This window comes from Varanus komodoensis, unplaced genomic scaffold, assembly GCF_004798865.1.
Source record: "Varanus komodoensis strain SLA01 unplaced genomic scaffold, ASM479886v1 scaffold101, whole genome shotgun sequence".
Lineage (NCBI taxonomy): Eukaryota > Metazoa > Chordata > Lepidosauria > Squamata > Varanidae > Varanus > Varanus komodoensis.
Genome location: NW_025335275.1, coordinates 824,511 through 850,095, shown reverse-complemented (window position 1 = coordinate 850,095; position 25,585 = coordinate 824,511). Strand labels below are relative to the sequence as shown.

Sequence of the window (25,585 nt, the reverse complement as noted above, 5' to 3'; positions counted from 1 at the left end):
CTCTCAATCTAGAAGCCACACTTCTGGCTATGAATCCAAGGGTGGCATTTGCCCTCTTGACCACTGCATCACATTGCTGACTCATGTTTAGCCTGCAGTCAACCAGAACCCTGAGATTCCTTTCACAAGTGCTGCTCTCCAGCCACTTGTCCATTGACCTGTACTTACGACATCCATTGCTATGCCCCAAGTGCAAGACCTTGCACTTACCTGCATTGAACGCCATCCTGTTGTCCTCCACCCACTTCCATAGTGTGTCCAGATCTTTCTGAATCCTGAGTACCTGTTCCTCAGTTGTGGCCACTGCCCCTATTTTAGTATCATATGTGGATTTGATCTGCAAACTGATGAAAAGCATAAGCAGACAAGTGGATGGACTTCAGTGCATAAACAGACGAATGGATGGGCTCTATATAAAATGCTACATTAACATAACCGTGCATGGCATTCTCATAGCCAGCAACAAGGCCATGTAAGTGTCCTGGGGCTCCATATCTCGAACAGCAAGGAAAGGGCCTACATCAAAAGCACTCCCTCCCCGCCCCGAGGCACCAGCAGAAGTGGTGCAATTCCAATGCCCACTTTAGGCAGGTATGCAGATTGCATATGCAAACAGCATTGACTGCTCCCACTGGTGGGCCCCACTCCTCCCACTTCCCACCACACTACATTTGACAGGTGTCTCACCTGATTCCTCCCTGCAGGGGAAGCGATAACATCCAATTTGTGGGTCCTATCTATAGTGGAAGAAGCTACAATATTGAGTTTGACCCCATCCTGCCTCTCAAAGGTTGATGCACTACTGTCCAAAGGGGCCTCAGAGAGAATTCATTCTGATATCACCTGAGGCTTCTACTCTCAGTACAACACAGTACTGAAGTGAGATGGAGAACTCAGACTGATTCTGGACCTCAGAGGCATCAGTTGGTTTGTCACAGCAAGGATGTTTCAGATCATCACCCTGGAGAGTATCCTCTCTCTCCTGCAAGAGGGGGACTTGTTGGTCTTGATCAGGGGTCCTCAAACTTTTTAAATGGGGCCAGCTCACTGTCCCTCAGACTGTTGAGGGGGCGGACTATAGTTTGAAAAAAATATGAACAAATTCCTATGCACACTGTACATTAAAAAATTAATTAGAATTTAAAAATAATTTTAAAATGTTTCCTCCGCTCCCTCGGGGTGCAGCAGAAGCCCAAGATGAGGTGGGGAAGAGCATGTCCACATTGAAGAGACATAGCTACAACACAACCAAGGCACTGAATACAGTATTTTGCATAATGCTGCTGATGACTACAACTGGCATTTACAAAGAATGAAGCAAAAATACTAAGGATAAATACTGTTAATGCCACTCTTAGTATTTGAAGCAAATCAGCCCAGAACAATTCGCACAATTCACAATGGCTGTATTTGGATGCAGAGATAAGGACTACCATATTTCAAGTGCAACTTTGCCAAAACTGGTACTGTCCAGATGAGTTGGACTACAACTTCCATTGGCCATGCTGGTTGGGCATGATGGAAATTATGGTCCTCGCTACCGCCCCAGTTCCGAGGGAGTGGGAGACCAGAGAGGCGAGCACGGGGTTGGCTCCCCAGGCCAGGAGAAAGCCACAAGGAGGAAGGTAAGGGCTGCTTTCAGGACGGGGCCACGGCTGGCCAAGCGGGGCACCTCCCACCTCTCCCCGCCGCAGAGGGAAGAAGCATGGCAGCCGCTTGATGGCAGCAGCTTGCCCATAGAAGGCCATGGCTCCTGCACCTCCGCCACGGCCTTCTGTGGGCAGACCACCTCCTCCATCGAGCAGCTGCTCCCAGGTTCAGCGAGGCAGCCATGGCTTGGCCCGCAGCCCGAGGACATGACTCACATACTTTAAAATGGATTTTAAAAGTTATATTTTTCTTACCTTCAATCCTTTTTTAGCATCTTCGTCTCTCTCTTCCATTTCCCACTCTGTATTCCCACTCTATGTATGCATGCAATGGCAGGGAGGGGGAGCTGGCACAGGTGCCGTTGAGCTATTACAATTTGGCCCGTTTGCTGGCTTTGCTCAGTTTCAGAGAACACCTGTGCCAGCTCAGTTCTTTTGGACTTGCTCAGAGATGTTTTCCCCGAGTGAGTCCAAAAGCTCTGAGGTGGGTTGGATAAATGAGCATGGCGGGCCATATCCGGCCTGTGGGCCATAGGTTGACCCATGGTCTTGTCCATCTGAAGGATGCCTACTTCCACATCACCATAGATCATAATAATAGACACTTTGTATGCCTCCAAAATTGGGAGGAGATGTTATAATTCTCAATCTCCCCATTTGGCCTCTTGAGTGCTGCCAGGGTCTTCAGCAAATGCATGGTGGTAGTCTACGCACACAGCTTCCAGGAAGTACAGGCCTTTCTATACCTTGATGAGTGGCTCCTGCTCATGCCATCCAAGGCAAAACTGCTGCATTTGATCCAAACCACTGGCTGTCTACTGCAGACTCTGGAACTATGTATAAATCATGTGAAATCTGTTCTTTCCCTTTCCTAGTCCATTCTCTTCATAGGGGCCCATCCTGACTCAACCTCAGTGAAGACTCTCCTCCTGGCATCCAGAGCAGCTGCAGTAACCAATATGGCCACCGATCTCAGCCCAGGAATGAACACCATGGTCCACCAGATACAAAAATGTGTTGGTCTTATGAGCATGACAGTAGCAGTGGTCGCCTTTGTTTGACTTTGGGTAAGACCCCTGCAGCTGTGGTTCATCCACACCCGCCACATGGCAATCCCAGACAGCACACATCTGGACATCCTGCCATCCATCCTGAACAACCTTCACTGGTGAACCATACCCCACAACCTATCAGCAGATACAAACTCTCTCCCCCTCCTCAGAACCAGCAGTTACTGTCACCACAGATGTGTCTTGGTCAAGGTGGGGAGCATTCTGTGGCATCCTGCAAACTCAAAGTACCTGAAGCCCAGAGGTATATCAATTTTCTGGAGATTCTAACCATCCACAAGGCCCTGATTGCCTTCCAGTCATTCATGCATGGATAACACATTTAGGTAGCCATGGATGACATAACTATGGTATTTTACACAAACAAGCAGGGAGGCACACAGTCCATCCTGGTGGCCTTTAGGATCTGGGACTAGTGCAGATGTGCCATGTCAATACAGGGACATGAGCCTCACAGCCATCCATGTTATAGACATGAGTAACACCCTAGCAGACACCCTCTGCTGCACAAGTCTTGATGTGCATGAGTGGCAACAAAGAAGACCCTCCATGACCTCCACAACTTGTGCAGCACACACTTAGTTGACCTGTTTGTCATGGCTGACAACACAACATGCCTGAGCTTCTGCTCCTGTACAGAATGAGTGATTGGCTCCTTAGAAGATGCCTTCCTCCTCCAATGGCAGGGGACCCTATTCTAAATCCCCCTCCCCCTGATCATGACAGTGTTTGCAAAGATCAGGAGAGACAGGACAGACTGCATCTTCACCCCATGGTGGTCAAGACAACCATGGTTCATCTGTTCCTTCTGCCTCTGCCATGGAACCTTCTGACTTCTGCATATCCCAGATAGACCACATGGCAGAGACCTTGCCTCAGGAAGTTAAGTCTATCCTTGATGCCACCCTCAAACCATCCACAAGGAGGTCAAATGGATTTCCTTCAGTGTCTTCACACACCAGGAAAACCTCACTCCACAATATAATATGAAACGTATTCTCTGTTTCCTACAGATGGGAGGCTAAAGGGCTTAAAATTCTCCTCGTGGTTATCTCTTCCTTTCACCTGCCAATTGAAGGAACCTCAGTCTTTGCACACCCTTTATTCTGCCACTTCCTTTAGGGTCTGCAGTATCTGTCCCCAACCATATAGCCCAGCATGGAGCCTCTCAGTCATGCTACAGGCCCTAACCAAAAGATCTTTTGAGCCATTGGCCACAACCAACCTCTCCCTCCTTTAATGGAAGGTTGCCTTTCTGGTGGCTATCATGTCAGCCAGACTAGCAAGTGAGTTCTGTGCCCTCCAGTTAGACTTCATACATCACCTTCCACAGATAAAAGGTCATGCTCTGAACAAATCCATCCTTTCTCTCCAAAGTCATATTGACTTGCCACCTCAACTAGGATATCCTCCCAACCTTTGCCACTTTGGTCAATTCGATGGGAGTCCAACCTTCACTTGCTAGACATCCAAGGGCCCTTGTTTTCTATTGCTCTAGGAGTGAATAATGTTATGACATACGAAATAAAGGGGATCCACTTTCCACTCAAAGACTGGTGAACTGGGTCATGAGCACTATCCCTTTGGCATACAAGATAGCTGGCCTTCAACTCATGGCTCCCTCAAGGCCTCACTTCACTCAAGCACTGGTCATGTCTACAGCCCTCCTCCATACCCTCAACTTTTGTCAAGTGCTACAGACTAGTTGTCCACTCAAGGGCTGACTTCTGCTTCAGCAGCACGGTCCTCTCTTCCCTCCATTCTTCCTCAGGTAAGCTTGCTAGTTGCCCATATGTGTGATGCACAGAGACCACAAAGAAGAAAGGCAAGTTGCTTACCTGTAATTGTCATTTTTCAAGTGATCAACTGTGCATTCACAAAACCTGCCCTCCAGCTCCACTTGGTGTCACCCCTTTGACAAGCCCTCCCCCTGTTTATCAGGGGCACAAGGGGCCACACCTGCTCAGTGCACACCCCTCCCAAGGTCTTGGGACCTATGCTGGTCTCAGTGGAACTGAGGGGATTAGTGGGGGACTCTCCTATTTTCTCCTGGAAGAGGAGGGGGGTTCCCTTAAAAGTTTAAAGCTTTTTGATGACAGGTTGACAGGTTCTGCATAGGTGCAGAGCCCTATAAGTGTGAATGCATAATGACCATTTGATGAACAACAGTTGCAGGTAAGCAACATGCCCTTTTCCTGCCTAAAAGGGAAAAACCAAAAACGTCAGAGAGCAGGATTGATCCTCCTGCCCCAAGTCATTACCTCATAAGCAGCTGTCTTTTGAGCAGCAGCTTTTTAGAACCACTCTAAGTGGGGATTGGGAGAAAGTATGTAGAAAAGCTAATTTCAAATGGTTCCAAGCACAGTATGTCCACTGTGGTTTTGTAAAAGAAAAGAAGTGGGAGGACTTGAGCATTCTTTTTTCTCTACAATAGAGAACCCCTCCTGCAAATGATGGGCTGCACCTCCCAAAGAATGGGAAGCAGATGTTTGGCAACTATATGAAAAACTTCATCAGAAGAGCTTTAAACTAAAACTATAGGGGTGGGAGATGTGCAGCATGGCATACCATCACCTGGCAAAGACTTATATATTTCAACAGAGAAAGAACCTCAAGCAGGGCCCAGCTCCAGTCTCCCAAAAAATGTAGAAAAAAACCAGGACACAGTAAGAATGAACTTTGATGTCTCTACACCAATGCCCAGAGTATGGGAAACAAGCAACACAAACTTGAGCTGATAGCACATGAGGACAATTATGATCCTATAGGAATAACGGGAACTTGGTGGGATGACTCACATGACTAGACCTCTACAAATGATGGATATAACCAGGTCAAGAAAAACAGAAAGTTCAAAAAGGGAGGTGGAGTTGCACTATATGTAATAGAGAAATATATCTGCACAGAAATACAAGAAAATAAATTTAGTAGCCCCATTGAGAGTATCTGGTTAAATTTAAAGGGAGCAAAAAAATAAGCACATAGTTATTGGCATATATTACCACCCACTCAGTAAAAATCGGACAAGTTCAAAGCAGCTTGCTGGCATTTCCAAGAAGAACGATGTCATCATGGGGGACTTCAATTTCTCTGATATGTGCTAGGAGACAAATTCTGCCAAGCATGGCCCTCTAAGAGATTCCTGACGCATGTTGCTGACAACTTTCTCCAGCAGAGAGTAGAGGAAGGTACAAGAGGATCAGCTATCCTAAATTTGATACAGGGTTGGCCTGGTAGACAAAATAACAGCCAGGGGAACTCTAGGGGAAAGTAACCATGTGATACATGAACCAAACAAGCATCCTGGACTTCAAGAAAGCCAACTTTAACAAACTCAGAAAAATGATAAGCGAAGTGCCATGGCAACACCCCCTTAAGGGGAAAGGTGTCCAAGAGGAGTGGGAAATCTTGAAAAAGAAGATTCTCGAAGGACAATTACGAACAATTTCATCAAGAAAAGAGTGTAGAAGATAGAGGAAGTCCACGTGGCTCCACAAAAGGTTAAGTAACAGCTGGAATGAAAAAAAGAACATGTATAGGAAGTGGAAGCCGGGCCAGGCCATGAAGGAAGAATATAAACAGCAAGGAATTGCAGGAACAGCTTCAGGAAGGCTAAAGCAGGAAGTGATCCGAGAATAGCAAGGGATGCTAAGAACAAGAAAGCCTTATTCAGATACATCCAGAACGAAAGAAATGAGAAAGAGAAGGGTGTCCAGCTACTTACCGTGGATGGCAGAGTGATAACAGACTACAAGGAAAAGGGCATTTCCTACTTTGCCTCAGTCTTCTCCCCCAAGAGGAAGTACAAGCTGAAAATGAGAAATGGCAGCCCAAGAATGACAGACAAATGGTCAAGGAATACCTAGGTGGAATAACCACTTTCAAATCTCCCGGGCCCAATGAACTCCATCCCAGAGTCATAAGAGAGCTAGCAGAGGAAGATTATGGAGCAAATTATTTAAAAATCCATCTGCAAGCATCTTTAAGAAAATGCAGTGATTAATGGAAGCCAGGATTTATTTTTGATACATCCTGTCAGACTAATTTAATCTCATTTTTTGACTGAGTAACTTCTCAAATGGACAAAGGGAACACTGTGGACATAATCTGCCCAGACTTTAGCAGAGCTTTTAACAGTGCCACACAACATTCTGATAAGCAAATTAGCAAAAACTGGACTAGATGGAAAAACTATTAGGTGGATCCAAAATTGGCTGCTAAATCGGACACAAGGAGTGCTCATCAATGGCACCTTCTCAGATTGGATGGAGGTGACTAGTGGAGTGTCACAGTGTTCAGTCCTGGACCCAATGCTCTTCAATGTCTTTATTAATGATTTAGATGAGGAAGTACAAGGAAAGATAATCATATTAGCAGATGATACAAAACTGGGCAGATTAGCAAGCATAATAAAAGACAGAATGAAGATCCAGGCCAATCTTGATAAACTTGAACACTGGGCTGAAAGCAACAATGAAATTCAGTAAGGACAAGTGCCAAGTCATCCACCTAGGAAAAAGAAACCAAATGCATCGATACAAGATGGGGAATACGTAGGTCAACAGAAATGAAAAAGAAAAAGATGTTGGAATAATCATGGACAATAGGCTAAACATGAGCCAACAATGTGATGCAGGCTCCAAAAGAGCAAATACTATTTTGGGATGCATGAACAGAAGTATTACTTCCAAATCACGAGAAGTAGTAATTCCTCTATACTCCTCACTAGTCAGAGCTTACCTGGAATATTGTGTTCAGTTCTGGGCACTAAGTTTTAAGAAAGATGCAGGTAAATCAGAAAGGGTCCAGAGGAGGGCAACAAAAATGATCCAGGGTTTGGAAACACTGCCCTATGAGAAGAGACTGAGGGAACTGGGCATGTTCAGCCTTGAGAAGACTGAGTGGGGATATGATATCCCTCGGTAAGTACTTGAAAGGCTGTCACGAAGAGGAGGGTCATGATCTCTTTTTGCGGATGACAGAGTGTAGGACATGGAATAATCAGTTCAAGTTGCAGCAACCCTGATTCAGGCTGGACATCAGGAAGAGCTTCCTCACTGTCAGAACAATACAACAGTGGAACCAGCTGCATAAAGAGGTGCTGGGCTCTCCCACACTGGAGACATTCAAAGAGAAACTGGACAGCCCTCTGAGTGGGCTGGAGTAACCTGGTGTCCTGCAGCAGCAGGGGGTTGGACTCGATGGCCTTCATGGCTGCTTCCAACTCTAGTATTCTATGATTTTATGTTCAGCAGATATTTAAGTCTAACACATAAGTACTGTATAGCCATATGAAAGCTAACTATGGGGAATCTTCAGGGTGGCAGTCAGTGAGTGGGGTCTGCCAGGGGTCTGTCCTGGAGCTGATCCTGTTCAATCTTTTCATCAACGACCTGGAAGAGGAGGTGATCAGTTTGCTGATCAAATTCTCAGAGGATACTAAAATGGGGGTGGTGGCTACAACTGAGGAACAGGTACTCCAGATCCAAAAGGATCTGGACAGACTATGGAAGTGGGCAGGGGACAACAAGATGGCTTTCAATGCAGATATGTGCAAGGTCTTGCACTTGGGACATAGGAATGGGTAACATAAGTATAGGTAAGGGGACAAGTGGCTGGAGAGCAGCATTTGTGAAAGGGTTCTTGGGGTGTTGATTGACTGCAAGCTAAACCTGAGGCAGCAGTGTGACACAGCAGTCAAGAAGACCATAGCATAGCCAGGAGCATGGCTTCTAGATCAAGAGAGGTATTGTTGTTTAGTCACAAAGTCATGCCGGACCCCTTACGACCCCATGGACAACATTCTTCCAGATTCTCCTGTCCTCAGTCCCTTTGAGTCCACTCAAGCTCACACCCACTGCCCCAGTAGCTCCATCTACTGAAAGGCATTATTGCCACTCTATATGACTCTGGTACTCCCACAGCTGGAGTATTGTGTTCAATTCTGGACCCCTCATTACAAGAGGGATATTGCAAGGTTGGAATCGGACCAGTGAAGGGCCACAAGAATGGTGGCTGGATTGCAGGGTAAGTTGTATGAGGAGTGACTGAGGGAACTTGATCTTTTCAGCCTTGAGGAGACTCGGAGGGAACCTGTTAGCAACATACAGGTGTGTGAGGGCGTGTCACACAGAGGTTCATCATGACCTTTTTTCCCCTGCAGTGGAGGGCAGGACACGTTCCAATGGAGCAAAGCTTAGGGAACCAAGATTGAAGGTGGATGCCAGGAAATTCTTCCTGATGGTTAGGACCCCTAGGGTATGGAATGGGCTTGCATGGGAGGTGGTTGAAGCCCCATCAGTGATGGTGTTTAAGGATAGGCTGGACATAGAGTAGGCATGTCATGAGCCAAGCCGGCTGGAGCCAGGGGCCAGAATAGATGGCCCAGGAGGCCCCTCCTGACTCACTCTGTTTCTATGTATCTACTTGTAATTTGTAGTTTTCATTTTTAAAGGAAACATAGATGGGGGATTATTCACAATCTAGAAAATTTTATATAAGATGTAATGAAATGGCATGCATGAGTAGAGGCACATATGTACAAATACATCACTGCTTGATTTAATGTTTGCAAGTCAAACCCTCATTATGGCAACACTTTTCCCTAGCTTCCACAGTGTGCCCTTCTCAGTTTCCCTCACTGACAAACAGTCTCCTTTGCTAATCTTTTCATGCTGAATTACCTCCAGATTTGCTGCATGCCTTCCATATACAAGCAGAATCCTCTGGTTATATGGGTTGTTTTGATAGCAAAATCGCTACTTTTTTCTGTTACAGCAGCAGCCTTTAGAAGGGGACACAATAATGGGGCGGTGGGGGGGAGTGCATTCTGTTTTCCCCTGCTCCATGTGAAGCTTCCATCTAAACAGAACTCTGTGGCAAAAGGTGAAATGTTTGCTTATGGGCAAAGATGATGTGACAGGACAACCACATATATTTTTGTCTGGTGTTAAGTTAGAATTTGGACTCCTTTTTTAACATGAAAATGCCTGCTCTCTTTCCTTCCTGCAGTCCCTTATTTCAAGCAGTTTTCTCCCAGTCCAGATTTGATAAGAAGTGATTTGAACTGAGGAGAAAATTTCTCAGAATGGGTTTAGTTCATTCACATGTTCATTTTACAGATTAAAATGAATGTATTCAGAATATATATTCTGTACAGTCCGCATAATTTATTTGACATGATACACTGATCTTGGGTTTTGGACAGTTTCAGCCAAAGCATATTCCTGATTATACAGTCAGCGTAAAAGTACTCTGAAATACTGCGAATACATTTGATAAAGGAACAAAGAGAATTCTAAAGTGTTCTACTCTATCCCTTTCCATTCAAATGAAGATTTCACCGATAAATGGGTAGCGGAACCCCCTCCTGATCCTAATTGTATTCTTATGACCACCTTTGGAAAATAAGCAAGAATGCCGTTTTCTCTAGGAGTTCTGAAAGGCAATGCATACTTCTCCAGGAATTCCATAAATATCCCCCACCCCTGCACCCCAAACCCACTTCGCAGATAATAATTTCAGAGGTGAGCTTTGGGAATTGCAAGGGAATGGATTACTCTTAAAAGTCTTGTGAAACCACTGAGGCACATTTTTCTTTTCTATGAAATATTTTCACAGGACTTTGCTGCAGCCCTGGAGACTGAAGACTGCAGGACAGGTAATGCATGACAGGGGGGTAATAGCAGCAGCATGCTTTTCTGATCCATTTGAGCTCATGTTCTCTACTATGTCTCTTTCTCCTCCCAATAATGGAGAGCCATCTTCAAGGCTAGTCAGTCTCCTTGATGAGTTGCTGGTGGTTACCAGTGAAGACACCAAGTATTCTGGTGGTTTTTGCCATGCTTGACACACTCTTTTCCATTTCCTGTTTCCCAATTCTGAGTTTTATATCATGGTGACCATTTATGTCTCTGACTTATTTCTTAGGGTCTATGAAGCATCAAGAGACCTTCCTTCCTTTAATTTTTCGGAGCTGTTCCTTGCCCTTTGTTTCTTCAGTTTTGAAACTGGAATTAATAATAATTTTCATATAATGGAAGATTCCCAATAAAAATATTTTTAAATTGTTTGTGTGGGGTGATGTTCTTTTCTTTAAAATATCCTATAACAAAATTGAAATGCAGAACACCAGTGCTAACTGGAATCTTTGCTTTTTGCTTTTTAAACATTCTTTAGAATGTAAAACACTTTGTAAAAGTACTAATAAATGAAAATTAACTACATATTCTTACATGTATTGAAACCACCACTTTAAACAATTAAATATTTTCCCTTACCATATGTACTCTTTTGCAGAAAACAAATCTAAACATGACTGAATCATGGCTTCCCAGGTCAGGTTGGCCATGCTACTTATTTAATCAAACCTATCTTGATGTTACAAGAAATCTTCAACATGCTGGTGGACTATAGGTCTTCATGAATAGTATCTCTGTAGTCATCACACTAATAGAACTGTAGCTATCACAGTTACAGTTGTCTTCCCTATAGACATTGCACTACTGCTTCCTGTGGAATCAGAAGGCATCTGCAAAGCTTCTAGAGTTGGTGTTTGAAACACAGGGATCTAATACTTACTTCCCTGGTTAACAAATATGTTAAATGCTAATCCTGAGCATTTAAAATTTTCAGGCTGGGTCACTAGAAATTTCACCATCAAAAAATAGATGGTTTGTGGTACAAGTGTAATAGGTGCTACTTTACACATTGGGTTTGTTCACACACAGCACTAAATTCTGTGCAGTATTTGTGTGGCATGTGTGTGGGGTTGACCCATTTGTGAGGTTTCTATGCATGCATGGTTTCCATACTCCATCCCCCTTCCAAATGGTAGCACACATCTCAGCAACTCTTTGCTTTTGGCTCTTGCCTCTTGGGAGAGCAGTGGAGCAGCAGAGGCTGGGAGAGTGTGCTGAGGGTGGCCAGGGGACTGGCGAAGGTAAGGTAGGAGCTGGGCAGAGGAGTGGGGGGCAGGAGCAGCAGAGAGGAAGGGAGGCAGGGCCAGAGAGGCCAAGAGGAAGCAGAGGGGCAGGGTCAGCAGCCTGTGAGGCTCATAAGGGCATCGTCCCTTAGCTGTGGCCCAGGCGGCCCAGGAATTCCCTTCTGTTTGGGCAGGTTTTTTATTATTATTATTATTAATTTTTTATTTTGTCCCTTTGTGTTTGTGTGTGCGCCAGCATTGGTTGCGTAGCCAGAAGCATGGCTTCTAGATTGAGAGAGGTATTACTACCACTCTATACGACTGGTGTGCCCAGAACTGGAGTATTGTGTTCAGTTCTGGGCCCCTCGTTACAGGAAGGATATATCCAGGTTAGAATGAGTGCAGTTTAGTGCCACAAGGTTGGTGGCCAGTTTGCAGGTAAAGCTGTATGAATGAGAATGAGAGAACTGGGTCTTTTCAGCCTAGAGAAGAGGAGACTCCGAGGGGATCTTTTGGCGACATACAGGTATGTGAGGGGGTGTCACACGGAGGTGGATAGAGAGGAGGGCAGGAAGTGCTCCAACAGAGCGTAGCTCAGAGAACCAAAATTCAAGTTGGATGCCAGGAAGTACTTCCTGACAGAACCCCGAGGGCATGGAATGGGCTTTCACAGGAGGTGGTTGAGGCCCCATCAGTGAGGGTGTTCAAGGATAGGCTGCACATGCACATGGGAGGCATCTCGTGAGCGGAGCCAGCTATAGCCAGGGGTCAGACTAGATGGCCCAGGAGACCCCTTCTGACTCACTCTGTTTCTATGTTTCTAAACCCCATTGCTCACAATCAACCCCTGGGTGCACTACTCCTGCCTGCCTCTTACTGGCCCACATTCTTCCCTTGGCACAGCTGCAGCCAGATGCCTTTGTTTTTTTTTTTTTTTTTTTTTTTTTTTTTGCTGCTCACTAGGGTAGCACTTTTGCTGTAGAGGAGCACTGCAGGAGCACTTCCTGTTGCTATTCTGCTCTGAGCCAACACGTAATCACATCCAACCTTACACCCACCTCTACTTCTCCCTCACTGCACATGTGTTGATGCTTCCCCATGTGTGAGAGCTAATATGCTGCCAGGGGTCACCTCCTAAAGTCAGGCACATGGAGAGCACCAGCATGGACATCTGGGTCAGCAACAAAGGGGCTTCCTGCTGAGGAGACTTCCTGGGGGTTGCCTGACTGGATATCCTCTCCAAAAAGTTTTCTGGCTGGCTGGCCGGAATATGTTTGTTTCTCCACTGTGGGAATTGGGAAGGGGAGGACAGTAGGGCTTGTTGAGAGTCCTTAGGAATGTCAGGAACGGGAAAAGATAGAGTGCAAAAAATTATTAGGGCAACACATGAAAATTGGGGGATCCCACTGCTAAGGGAAAGAGATCCTCACCACCCCCTTTCAAAACCCTCTGCACCCTTCTTTTCAATAGATAGCTGTGAAATACATGAATTAAGCTGTATGAAGTTTCACTTTATCAATGTCAATAGATGTGAACTATTGTTCTTCAATAGCAGTTACTTACTAGGACATTGGCCAGGCAAGAGTCCACATTTCAGGCAGCTGGAAGTGTGTACCTGGAAACACTGGGAAATTTAACGGAAAATAACAGTGACAATCTTAATTGTACAGATTTCTATGATTCCCAAATGTGACAGGAGACAGAATAATGAATATTATTGACAGTCACTCCAAAATGCTGATTAGGCATTGAGGTAGAGGCCTGGGGCTCTGGAACGAAACAGTGAACAAAAATGAAACTGATCAGAACAGAAGGAAATCGGAAGAGATTTGCTGCACAGAATCTGTGGGTTGGGAACCCACAGTAAGCTCAATCTGTCAGGTGCACAATGGCTTCTGGGAACAACTGTTTTCCAAATAACTATTGCACTGATACAATCATCTGTACCTGTAATGGGGACATCTAAAAATTAACTTAAGCCTCAGCTTTGTATAGGTTTATAGATGTGTATTTCACACAAAAGATACTTGAGGACTACTTTATAAAAGGCCAACATTTTATTCCAAGAACTTATATAAAAGAAGCCCACAGAAAGATCAGTCCAGAAGATCATCCTTCACTGACCTTCCCAATCAAATGTTTCTCGCTCTCCTAGCCTATCACACTGGAAAACTGCACAATGGTAGCAGGAATCTACTTTTACTTGCATAGGCTGCCTGTGCAATTTGGAACCCTGGAAAACTACTTGGAACGGGTTGTGCATCCCACCTTGAGAGAGATGGCATCCTGAGACAAGACCAATGATATCTCATTTTCCTACTAAAATGGGTCAGGACACAGTCTTGAAACAGCAGCTCAACCTGAAAATACCATTTACTATCAACTGCTAGAAGCCATCCAGAAATAAGACATGACTCTGAAATGAAAGCGTCCTACTTTCCTACTGGGAAGTTTTCATGGGAATTTTGGCAAGTACCCCTTCCCCACCCTTGGCATTCAGTATATTAGAGTTCCTTTTTCTCATTTTGTTCCTTTTCTAACAAAAGAAAGGATAGGGATATTTTACAGATTTTATTCAAAGTTGTATGCAGCTGGGAAATTATTGATGGATAAAATCAGAACATATATTGAAAAAAACGTTGGGAATAAATTGCAGCAGGTAGATAGGAAACTAATGGAACAGCCTGTTAGAGAAGAAGAGTTTGAAGACATCAATTTTAAAGTAGAGAAAACTCCCAGAATGGATGGATTAGGAACACAGTTTTGAAAATTTATTGGTACCAAAATTAAGATCTCTTTTTAATAGCATATTGGAGGAAAGATGCCAGCATCTTGAAAATATTTCTCAACAGTTTTGATTCCAAAACCTAATAAAGGCTTGACAGATCCTGAAGCTTATAGACCTATATCCTTCATAAATCAAAATGCAAGAACAGTATACAGCAATATTTACAAAGAGACTGCAATATTTGCAAAGAGACTGTTGATAAATACATTAAGGTGCTTCAAAGTGGTTTTATAGTTGGGAGACAGATGATGGATCTGACTAAAAGTAGATGTAATAGAAGTTGTATCAAAGGAAAGTCTAAAAGCTGGTGTAATAGCATTGGATATTTTCAAAGCTTTTGATTATGTGGAGTGGCCCACAATAAAGATGTTGATAGAGATACAGTGCTACCTTGGCTCACGAACTTAATCCATTCCACGAATCTGGTCGTGACCCAAATTGGTCATGAGCCAAGTCAAATTTCCCATAAGGTAAAATGTGAATAAGGTTAATCCATTCTGTAACTTTTTTTAAAAAATCACAATTTGAAGCAAAGTGACAGAGAACAATGAAGATCGCAGCCATCTTCCCTCCCGCCAGCATGTGCGCAGCCACCCCCCCCCCGCATGACTGTGATCATCCCCATCTTCCCTGCACGAGTGCGACCGCAGCCATAGACAGGCATAACCGCGGTTGCGCTCGTGCAGGGAACACAGGCGTGATTGCAGCCATCTTCCCTCAAGCATGATCACGGCCGTCTCCCCCCACCCCCCAGCACAACCATGATTGCGCCCATGTGTCTTGCCCAAGCGCGACTGTGATCACGGCCATAGATGGGCACAATCATGGTCACGTTTGAGCAGGGAAGACAGGCACAATTGCAGCCATCTCCCCGCTCCGGGTGCAGTCATGCTCATGCAGGGAAGACAGGCATGATCGCAATTGTCACCCGATGCAGAGTTTGCAACCTGAGGAAATTTTTTTCTGAAATTTCTGTTTGCGACCTGATTTGGTCATGAACTGAGGCATTCGTGAGCTAAGGTACCACTGTATTAGGATTTGGCACATGATTTAAAGGCATAAGAAATAAAGTATATTAGAAAATTTTGCAACTGTGATAGTTAATAATGATCTATCAGAACAAATACCCTCAGACTAAGGTACTGGAGAAGGATGCCCTCCTTCTCTGATATTGTTTGCTTTAGTTATAGAATTATTAGCAAACAGTATAAGAAATGATACTATAAACAGTATTGGATTTAATAACAAAATTAAGATGAGGCTATTTGCTGATGATACATTGATGACAGTTAAAGACCCACCTAAATTTATGGATCTGATTAAAACTCATTTAGTAGAGTTTGGGGAGGTAACAGGTTTACAGGTTAATTGGGATAAATCTGAAATGATAAAGTCTAACTGGAATAAAGAAGAAAAGAATTATGAATAAATTTCAAATTAAGTTACATAATTTTTTTAATCCAGTGTTTAAAAAATTATTTTGATACAGTGAAATTCAAAATAAAGGATAAAATACATCAATTCAGGAAAATAGGATTATCAAGATTTGGCAGAATAGCAGTATGTAAAATTAAAATTTGACCTATGATTAATTTTTTATTTGGGATGTTACTGGTCAAGATATTAGGAAAAGAATTGGAAGATTGGCAAAACATGATTAATAAATTTTGTAATAGAGTTAAGAAAGTGAGGTTTAGCAAGAAAAGATGGTATAAATGGGAGGATTATATATTCCCTAGATATGTATTAAATATATTAAATTATAATATGTAGCAAATTAAATAAGATGTATATCAAATCTTACACTGCAGCCTGAGAAGATAATAATGGTAAAAATATTACAACAATAAATTGAGGAATTTCTTCTAAATCTTCTTTTTAAACAGGATGACAAGAAGTTAGCAAGCTCCTTTCTTAAAAATAGGGTGCAAATTTGGGATAAGCATAGAGGATTTATGCTGGCAATTTCACCAATAATTCCATTTTCAGAAATTGAAGGATTTCTAGAAAGCTTGAGAAGTAGATTGAGAAAAGTATTAAAGGAAAAACAATTTTTTTAGGTTAAAAGATTGGTTGGAGAAAGTGGAAAATAAGGAAAAGATAAAGGCAGTACTAAGAAGAACTAATGTGGTTTGTTATACAATTAGAACAATGGACTAAGGCATGGATGAAGAAAAATGGTAAATATATATAGAGAAAAAATTATAAGGAAAAACAGCATTATGCAAATAACAGGGATGATAACTGAGATAAGATTTTACTAAAAATCTTACAATACTTAAAAGCATGTTGATTAGAATTAAGGATTTTTTTTTATAAATTAGTATGGTAATGGTACCTGACACCACTAAGACTGTATTATATGAATAATGAATACTCCAATCTATTTTGGAGGTGTGGTCAAAAAGTGGGTACCTATTTACATATGTGGTGGAAATGTGAAAATATTAGAGATTTTGGATAATGGTTTTTAAGGAAATTAACAAGAGATTGAATTCAAATATTGAGGCAGATCCTAAAATTGCATTATTGACAATATTTTATGATACGGAAATGGAATATTAAAGAATGAATAACAAATTTAGTAACAGCAGCAAGATTAATAGTAGCAAAGAAGTGGAAGGAGAAGCAAAGCTTCCAAATAAGTGAATGGTATAAATAAATATGGAATATAGCTGTTAATGATAAGTTACCATGTGAAATTAAGATGAAAAAAGGGTTGACATACAGTGAATGATTACAGTGATATTTTGGGGGTTGTCTACTTGAATATGTATTAATAAAAGGGAAGGGCATCAAACCTTCAGGTAATACTATATGGAAGGGGAAGTACTGAAAGAAGAAACATACAGAAGTAAAAAAGATGGAATTGAATAATTAATTACTATATAGCTAGGATTTCGGTGCACTAGATGTCCTATTTAAAAAAATATATTTGATTTGTTTGTTTTATTTAAAGCTTTTATATACTGTTCTACACTAAAAAGTCCAAGGATAATAGTACAATGAAATAAAAGCTTTTTTATATATATATATTTTGTTATTGATGTATTTCTCTATTTGTATTGATGTATTTTACTACTGTATTTTTCCTTTATCTCACTAACCCTTTTTCCTATTTTAAAAAAAATCACTTCTCCTCAAAATTTCCTATTGTTATTCCTGCCTTTTCCACATCTCTTTTCTAATATTTTCTTTATTAATTATTCTAAATTATTAATTATTCTAAAATCTCTTTCCTTTCTTGCCTGATATGGTCCTGAAGACACCGTTTAAATCAGGGGTCCTCAAACTATGGCCCACGATCCAGGTATGGCCTGCCAAGGTCACCCAGCCCACCTCAGAGCTTTCGGACTCATTCAGAGAAAATGGTCTCCAAATGAGTCCAAAAGCTCTGAGTCAGCGCAGGTTTCGGTTTCAGAGACTAGCAGAGAGCCAGCACCCACACAGTTGAAGGGAGCCGTTACAATTTAGCCAGCTCTTCCCCCTATTGCACGCATGCGTTGGCTCTGAATACAGAGCGGGAATAAGGAGTGGGAATACAGAAGAGAGGAGAGCGGTGGGAAGAGAAAGAGAGATGAAGACACTAAAAAAAGATAGAAGGTAAAAAATATAACTTTTTAAATATATTTTTAACTATATGAGCCATGTCCCCAGGCTGTGGGCCAAGCCACGGTCGCCTCGCCAACCCCGGGGATGGACGGGCCGAGGTGGAGTGGGAGAAGGGCCGTGGCTTCCACACCTCCACCATGGTCTTATCAGGGCAAGCTGCTACCATGCTTCTTCCACACACAGTGAGGAGAGGTGGGAGGCGCCCCGCTCGGTCAGCCATGGCCTTGTCCCTCGCCTCAGCCCCTGGAAAGCAGCCATTACCTCCCTCCTCGCAGTCCTCTCCTGGCTGGGGGAACTGTCCCGCACCCGCCTCACTGGCCTCCCATTCCCACTCCCCCTCCCGGAGCCAGGTGAGCGCCTGCAAGGGGACCTTCCTCCAGCTCGGAAGTGGGGCGGCAGCGAGTTGCTGGGAAGGCCTTGACCGAGGCGAGCACACCCTCATGGCTCCCCCTCATGTTGTGCTCTCCCTTTCAGTGGGTGGCATCTTGGGCTGCTGCTGCAGTCCAAGCGAGCAAAGCAAACATTTTTTAATTAAAAAAATTAATAACAGGTTTTTAAAAAGAGAGAAACTCACTGAATATTCTCTAAGTCCTGCAACCCAAGTTCATACTTCCCATTGAAATACTAATAAGTTTGTGTTGATTAAAATTGTTCTTCATTTTAAATATTGTATCATTTTTCCTGTTTTTTTGCACTACAAATAAGGTATATGCAGTGTGCATAGGAATTTGTTCATATTTTTTCAAACTATAGTCACCCCCCCCCCCAACAGTCTAAGGGACAGTGAACTGACCCCCTGTTTAACAAGTTGGAGGACCCCTGGTTTAAATAGTGCACCCACTGTGGGAGCAAACTCCCACCTACAGATGGCCCTTCCTATGTCTCTTCTGCCTGGGAGAGGGTCACATCAAAGAAGAATCCTACTCTCACTGCCAGGCCTTCTCCAAACAGGCCCACAGGAACAGGGCAGACTACTTAAGAACAAACCTGTGGAGTAAGGTGCCACAGGCAATAGATTCCTCCAAGTCTGTGAAAGAGTGCCTGTCTTAACTTGGAGGCTACAGCCTCACCTCCCTCTCTGCCTACTTTGGTTGGGGCTACAACCATGCTTCCAGTGCCTGGATGTTTGCTGAAATTGTCTGAGGCCAAGAAGCTGATAAAGCAGCAAAACTGGTGGAAGCCATTAAACTGATGAGCCACAAGCAGCATTCAAAGTTCATGGTCTCTGTGGATTACACATATTGGATCTGCATCTGTGGGGAACTCATTGCCAGGAAGATTTAATAGCTAAGAGCATTTTGGCAGGACCCCCTAGTGTCCATATAAAAGGGTGGGGTTCTTGCTGTTTCCCTCAGTTCTTTAACAGCTTTTGGTGCCTCAGGGAGTTCTTTTGCTGTCCCCTTTTTCTCATTATTTTTTCTCCTCTTTTTCTTACCTTTTTGAGCATCTTTTCCTATTTCTACTTTTTCAGACCTCTTGCATGTTTTTTATCCTTACTGTTTTACCTGCTCTTCAGATTCCTCTCCCCCAATTTATTTTTCATTTCTCTCTCTTTTATGGTCTGTTTGGATTTTTTTTCCTCTCAGTTTTCTGCATTCTCTTTCCTCTTTCCAACGGCATTGAAGTGAAGTTCAGCAAATGTGTCCACTGTGATGTGTAAGACTGCAGTCAACCAACAGACACTCTCTTTGCCTTCTCTACCTGAATGAGGAGCATGCAATGGATCAGTGCCTGCATTGCCAGGCATTTTCTAAACTGTCATGGAAACAAATAGCTCACTGCCCTTGTGCTGAGCTCTGGGAGAAGGCCCTACATGCAGTCAATGCCCTGGACTTTCCTGGCTCCTCCTGCCCATCTGCAGAGGCTTCAGTCCAATCCATACAGTCCGTGGCTTCCACTTCACCCACAGCTCCTTCAGCAAATGTCTCTGACTCCTTCCCCATCCTCATCTCCAGGCAGGGTAGTGAAGTTGGAAAAAAAAGCTGGCTAAATGGGCCAAGAAGGTAAGATCCAAAGAGCCTTTGGTCAAAAAACACAAAAGCCAGTATGGATGACCTCAGAGCCATCTGGAGATGCTCCAACTGCTGTACGAAGACCTGCTTTCACACAGGACCCTGAACCCATCTCAGCTTCAGTATCACAGGCCCAGATACTGGACATACCTCCTTCTTGGGAAAGTCTACCATCAGGGCCCCACATAGGATTCCTGGTATGGGCTGGTGTACCATACTGATATTTTCAGGAGGTGAGGGCAACCAGCAGATCCACTTCCTCCTGTTCCTTGGCCAAGACCCCGAGTACCTTCAATGGCCACAGGGTTTGTAGCCCTGTGGAGCCACCTCCTGTGCCACTCTGCTGATCTAACTCTTCTGCACCACTTCTCTCCAACTCATCCTCACCATCTGAAATCAAGGACTATGAGAACATTCTAACATTGCCCCAGCCCAGTTCCTCATCTCTGAATGCAGCTGTGGGTACCAGGGACCCCACCTCACCACTGAAGGATCTGTTGGTATCCAGACACAGTTGCACTGGAGATGGAGGCAATATCAGACCCCATCTTTGATGCTGTATGGACTGAGGACTTGATGTGGGTTGTCATACGCTTCCTCCTAGCCCTCCTCCTGACTATTCAACAGTCTTGTAAGGCTTATTCCTCCATGGCTCCAATGCTGAAAACAGTTGGAGGGAATGTATCACATGCAGAAGGAGGACACAGACTTCCTATTCCAGCACCCAAATTTGGTAGCCATCAAATCAGCTCAAGGAGGGTTGTGTCAGCAACATTGCACTACTCCTGATAATGAAGGACATTGTCTAGACACCTTTGGGAGGCACATCTACACCACTATGTCTCTGGGACTAGAGGAGGCAAATTACCACGTCACCATGGCAAGGTACCAGCTCCCTCCTTCTTGTGGAAGAAGATGGGCTTCCTCTGTGACCAGTTGCTTGAGGAACAATGGGATCTTGCCAAGATGTTCTGGATCGAGGTGGTGTGTTTCTCAAGTATACAGGTAAATGTTGTCAGAATCAAAAGAATCATGGAACTGAGGCCATAATTGGCACAATGGCACTTCAGAGGCTCATGTGGCTGCACTTGTCTGGTCTGATGCAGGATGAGAACACTCCAGTTGTGTTTTGTCCACTCTTTCAATCCTGCGGCAAAAGTGCTTTCGGTTGCCTGCAATGGTCTGCTCCAGCCTCTCCTGGTGGACCAATCATTCCTACCTCATCAAGGGAACACCACTCCTCAATCCCAAGCCACCGTATATGGTAACAGTGGATGCTTCCCTGCTCAGATGGAGGGCCCAGTGTGGTTCACTATGAGCACAAGGAATGTTGAAAGGCTCTCAAGCATATAAACTACCTTGCACTGCTTGCGGTATACAGTGCTCTTTTGGCATTGCAAACGCTCTTGCCAGGAGACCATGTGTATGATGGACAATACCACCATGATGCAGCAACAAGAAGGGAGACACCGGGTTGATTCCATTTACATGGCTAACATTTGGATCTGGGACGAATGTGTTGCCTGATGGCCATTCATGTCACTGGAACCAACAATGCTCTTGCAGTCTCACTCAGCAGGAGTCGTGAAAGTCACGACTGAATCCAGAGACTTTGCAAGATGTCTTTAAGACCTGTACACAGCAGTGGACCTCTTTGCCACTTCGGATGATTCTGTCTGTGAAACCTTCTGCTCTCAGGCAGGAAGTGGCAGGGACTCTCTGGGAAAAGCATTTCTGCAATGCTGGATGTGGACCCTATTTTACCTTTCCCCTCCATTTCCTCTGATAATGTAAGCATTAGTGAAGGTTCAGCAGGATTCCATGAACTGTGTCATGATTATCCCTTACAGGCTGAGGCAGATTTGGTTCACTTGTGTACTGAACTTGTCAAATAGGAATTACATCTGTTCCTGCTGATACCCTAGTCTCATGGGATCAGGGGAGAATTCTTCACCCAGACTTTCACACCCTCCACCTGACCACTTGGAGGATATGTCCCTAGGGCATGAACAGTCATTGCTCTGTGAGCAACTGAACTCTATCCTAGAGACAGCCTTGAAACCAGTGACCAGGAAGCCTTAAGGGGCAAAATGGAAAACTTCCTCTGCCTTTGCAGGGACTCAAGGCTGCAATCCTAAGAGGTGCACAATTGAACAGATACTTCTATACTTGGTCACACTTTTGCAACATGGCTTGAAAGCAGCCATGTCCTCCTTCCACAACATGTTCCAGGGATCCTCATCTTTCTCACATCCAATGAGTAGGACTACAGAACATGCTCTCATATGTCCGCTGATACCATCCTGGAGTTAGTGAGAAGGAAGTCATTTGAGGCCCCCCATCAATCTCCGTCTGCTTTCATGGAAGGTGGTGTCCCTGGTAGCAATTACTTCAGCTTGTCTCTCCAGTGAACTTTGTGCCCTATGGATAGGTGCTCTATACTCTGTCTTTCATTGGGAGAAGGTGGTGTTGCATCCAGATCACTCCTTCCTCTAAAAAATTGCATTCCCTTTTCATTTAAACCCGGACATTGTTTTACCAGGTTTTTTCCTGTCCCTGTCCAGTCTGGTGTTGTCTATGCTTCATATCCGGTGCATAGGGTGCTGGTCTTCTACCTACTCCAGAACTGAATCTTTTTTGTCAATTACCCAAGCTTTTTTTGTGAAACGACAAAAGCAAAGGGCCAGCACCTTTCATTACAAAGACTTTCAGCCTGGGTATGGACAACTCCATTGGTATACAAACTGTCAGGATTACAACTCCCAGTATGACCCAAAGCACACTCAGGTTGAGCAATGACGGCTTCAACAGCACCTTGCAAGGCTGCAACTTGGTCCACTCCATCCACCCTCACCAAATATTATTGCCTTGATGTTTGTGCCATGGCTGCGTGTTTGGGAGAGCTGTCCTTTGAGCAATAACACAATGATGACACCCTCTCAGTATATGAGGCAGCTTCAGGGCTCCTCTGTCTACGTATGGGTAAGGCTGTTACGTGTGACACACACAGACCACAAAGAACAAACTCAGGTTGTTGACTCTGAGGGGATCTGTTGGTGACGTATAGGTACATGACGGGGTGTCACACGAAGGTGGGTAGAGACGTGTTTTCCCCTGCAGAGGAGGGCAGGACATGTTCCAATGAAACAAAGCTCAGACCTCTAGGTTATGGAATAGGCTTCCACAGTAGGTGGTTGGAGCCTCATTGGTGAGGGTGTTCAAGGATAGGCTGGGCATGCACATGGTAGGCATGTCATGAGCAGAGCTGGCTGGAGCTGAGGGTCAGACTGGATGGCCTGGGAGACCCCTTCTGACTTGCTCTGTTTCCCAGTTTCTATGCTTCTATCTTACCTGTAACTGTTGTTCTTAAGTTGGTCATCTATGCATTCACATAACCCATCCACCTACTACACTGGGTATTGTGAGCAATTTAGCTGTGTTGTTTAGTCTTTAGTCTTTCTATGTTTCCCTTCTATGATATTGCTCACTTATGCAGTTATAGTACTACTTCACTTAATATGAGGTTGGTATTATCGATGCTCCAGCAAACACTGGGTGTACTTGCCAGAAACTCAGATGTAGGGTTCCTGCAAACTGGACCAAAGTCCAGAGAGCTGACCCCAGGGAATTCAATGGATTCCCATGCCCAGATGGATTCCTCGCACATCCCTGTTGTTACTTGTTTTTTTCTGAAAATTTAAGCAAATAAGCTAACATGTGTCTCATCCTGTGAAATTCAGCCTTCCTGGTTTGTTTATGCTTTGTATTCTCATTCTGTACCTGATTCTTCCCATTAATGATTTCCCATGTAGGAATGTGGCTGTCTGTGGTGGAGGGTCTCACTCATCTTCCTCTGGCAGCCAGCAGAGAGTGGCCAGAGGCGCCAGGACATGGCCAGGAATCTGCTTGGGAGCCACAAGGTGTGGGACTCTGTTTGTGGGGGTGCATGGGCACATGCGTGGCTGGGTGGGATTGGTGGCCAGGGCAGGGATAGCTGCTTTGGGGAGGGAAGGATAAAGGCAGGGACAAGACAAAGAGGAGCGGGTGGGCAGAAGAGGAGAGAGTGAGCGAGAGAGTGGAAGAGGGAAGGGAAGGACGAGAAGACGCACAAAAGCAGCTTTTGGGAGAAGGCTGGAAACAGCGAGGAGAGGCGAGGAGAGGGCTTTGGCACTTCCTGCAGCATATAAACTATGAATAAAAGGACTTGCTGGGTGAGCTTGCTTCTTCATGAGTTTTGCATGGAACAAGGTGCCTTCAATGGCCCCTCCCTCCTAATCCTGTTACAGTGGCAGAAATGTTATTGTCATGCATATTATTCTACCTAGTCCTGCATGCTGCAGCTACACTGGGAAGCATACCTCTGACATCCATGAGCTAAAATGGGCTATTTTGCTATTGCTTGCCCTAAGGAAGGCTGGTTTTTGGATTACTAGGATAGGAACCAGAATGTAGCTTCATAATACATTTCTGGAAGAGAACTAGAGCTCTACAAATCGTCCTTACTTCTGGTGCCTTTACTCACTAGCACATTGGAGAAAATTGCAGAATATTTCTAATGTAATTCTGGCTTCTGCACAACTTCAGCCTCTTGTCCCAGTGCTCTGTTTCCTGCCCCTTCATCTATTCTCCCTCTCCCTCCTCCCTCTCCCTCTCCCTACATGACTTCTAAACATTCTGGCTCACTTATGGCTTATTTGCAGGGCCAAGGCCTGTGACAAAGACAGGTATGACTGGGCAGCTACTACCATGGAAGGATACCTCAGTAGAGACCCACGGCATAGAGCCTCTAGACTTGCTCCAGCTTCTCATAACTGCAACTTGCTTGTTCACCTGCTTCTCGCTCTGTCTGTCATCTTTCAAGTGCACCATGGATTGTTTGCAGAACAACCAGTCCACCATGGTCTCTTGCCAGGATGCTTTGGAATAATGTTCAAGCATGTCCACTATGGCAGGTTTTCACGGATTAAGAATATGAAGAAAGCTCTGATGGATCAGACCAAAGATCGATCAAGTCTAGCAGTCTGTTGCCACAGTGATCAGCCAGGTGCAACTGTGAAGTCCACATGCAGGGAATGGGGGCAACAGCCACCACACTGTTGACCTGAAGTAGGAAAACTGCTTCACTGACACTTCTACCCAATTCATGAAACATAGCCAAAATTGTAAACAGCAAGACCAAGGTGGCATCCCTTGTCTGCAGCCCTTAGCGGCGACCCAGGCTGCCTGGGGACTCTCTTCTCCTGAGTCTTCTTTAATTTTTTTCTTTCTTTTTTATTGTCAGTCTTTTTGTTGGTTTGGAGTTGGGTTTTTTGTTGCTGTTTTTTGTTTTGGTCTAGAACAGGGGTGTCCAACCTTTTGGCCTCTCTGGGCCACATTGGAATAAAACAATTTTCTTGGGCCACACATTACATACACAAAAACTAACAAAAGCTGATAAGCAAAAAAAAAAAAAAAAGTCTGTGTATAATTTTTGTGAAATCTGCCACCACAGATAAGCGAAAAAAGTCCTCACATAATCCTAATTATGTATG

General features: G+C 44.2%; 1 protein-coding gene across 1 annotated transcript in view; it reads left to right on the top strand.

The window, feature by feature from the left end:
- Nucleotides 1–10,791, top strand: part of RIMKLB (ribosomal modification protein rimK like family member B) — a 266,672-nt gene extending 255,881 nt beyond the window's left edge. The window contains exons 10-11 of the transcript XR_006413663.1: nt 10,340–10,379; nt 10,649–10,791. The gene's annotated coding sequence lies outside the window, so the exon portion shown is untranslated. The remainder of the gene's footprint in view (nt 1–10,339; nt 10,380–10,648) is intronic.
- The last annotated feature ends 14,794 nt before the right edge of the window (nt 10,792–25,585 follow it).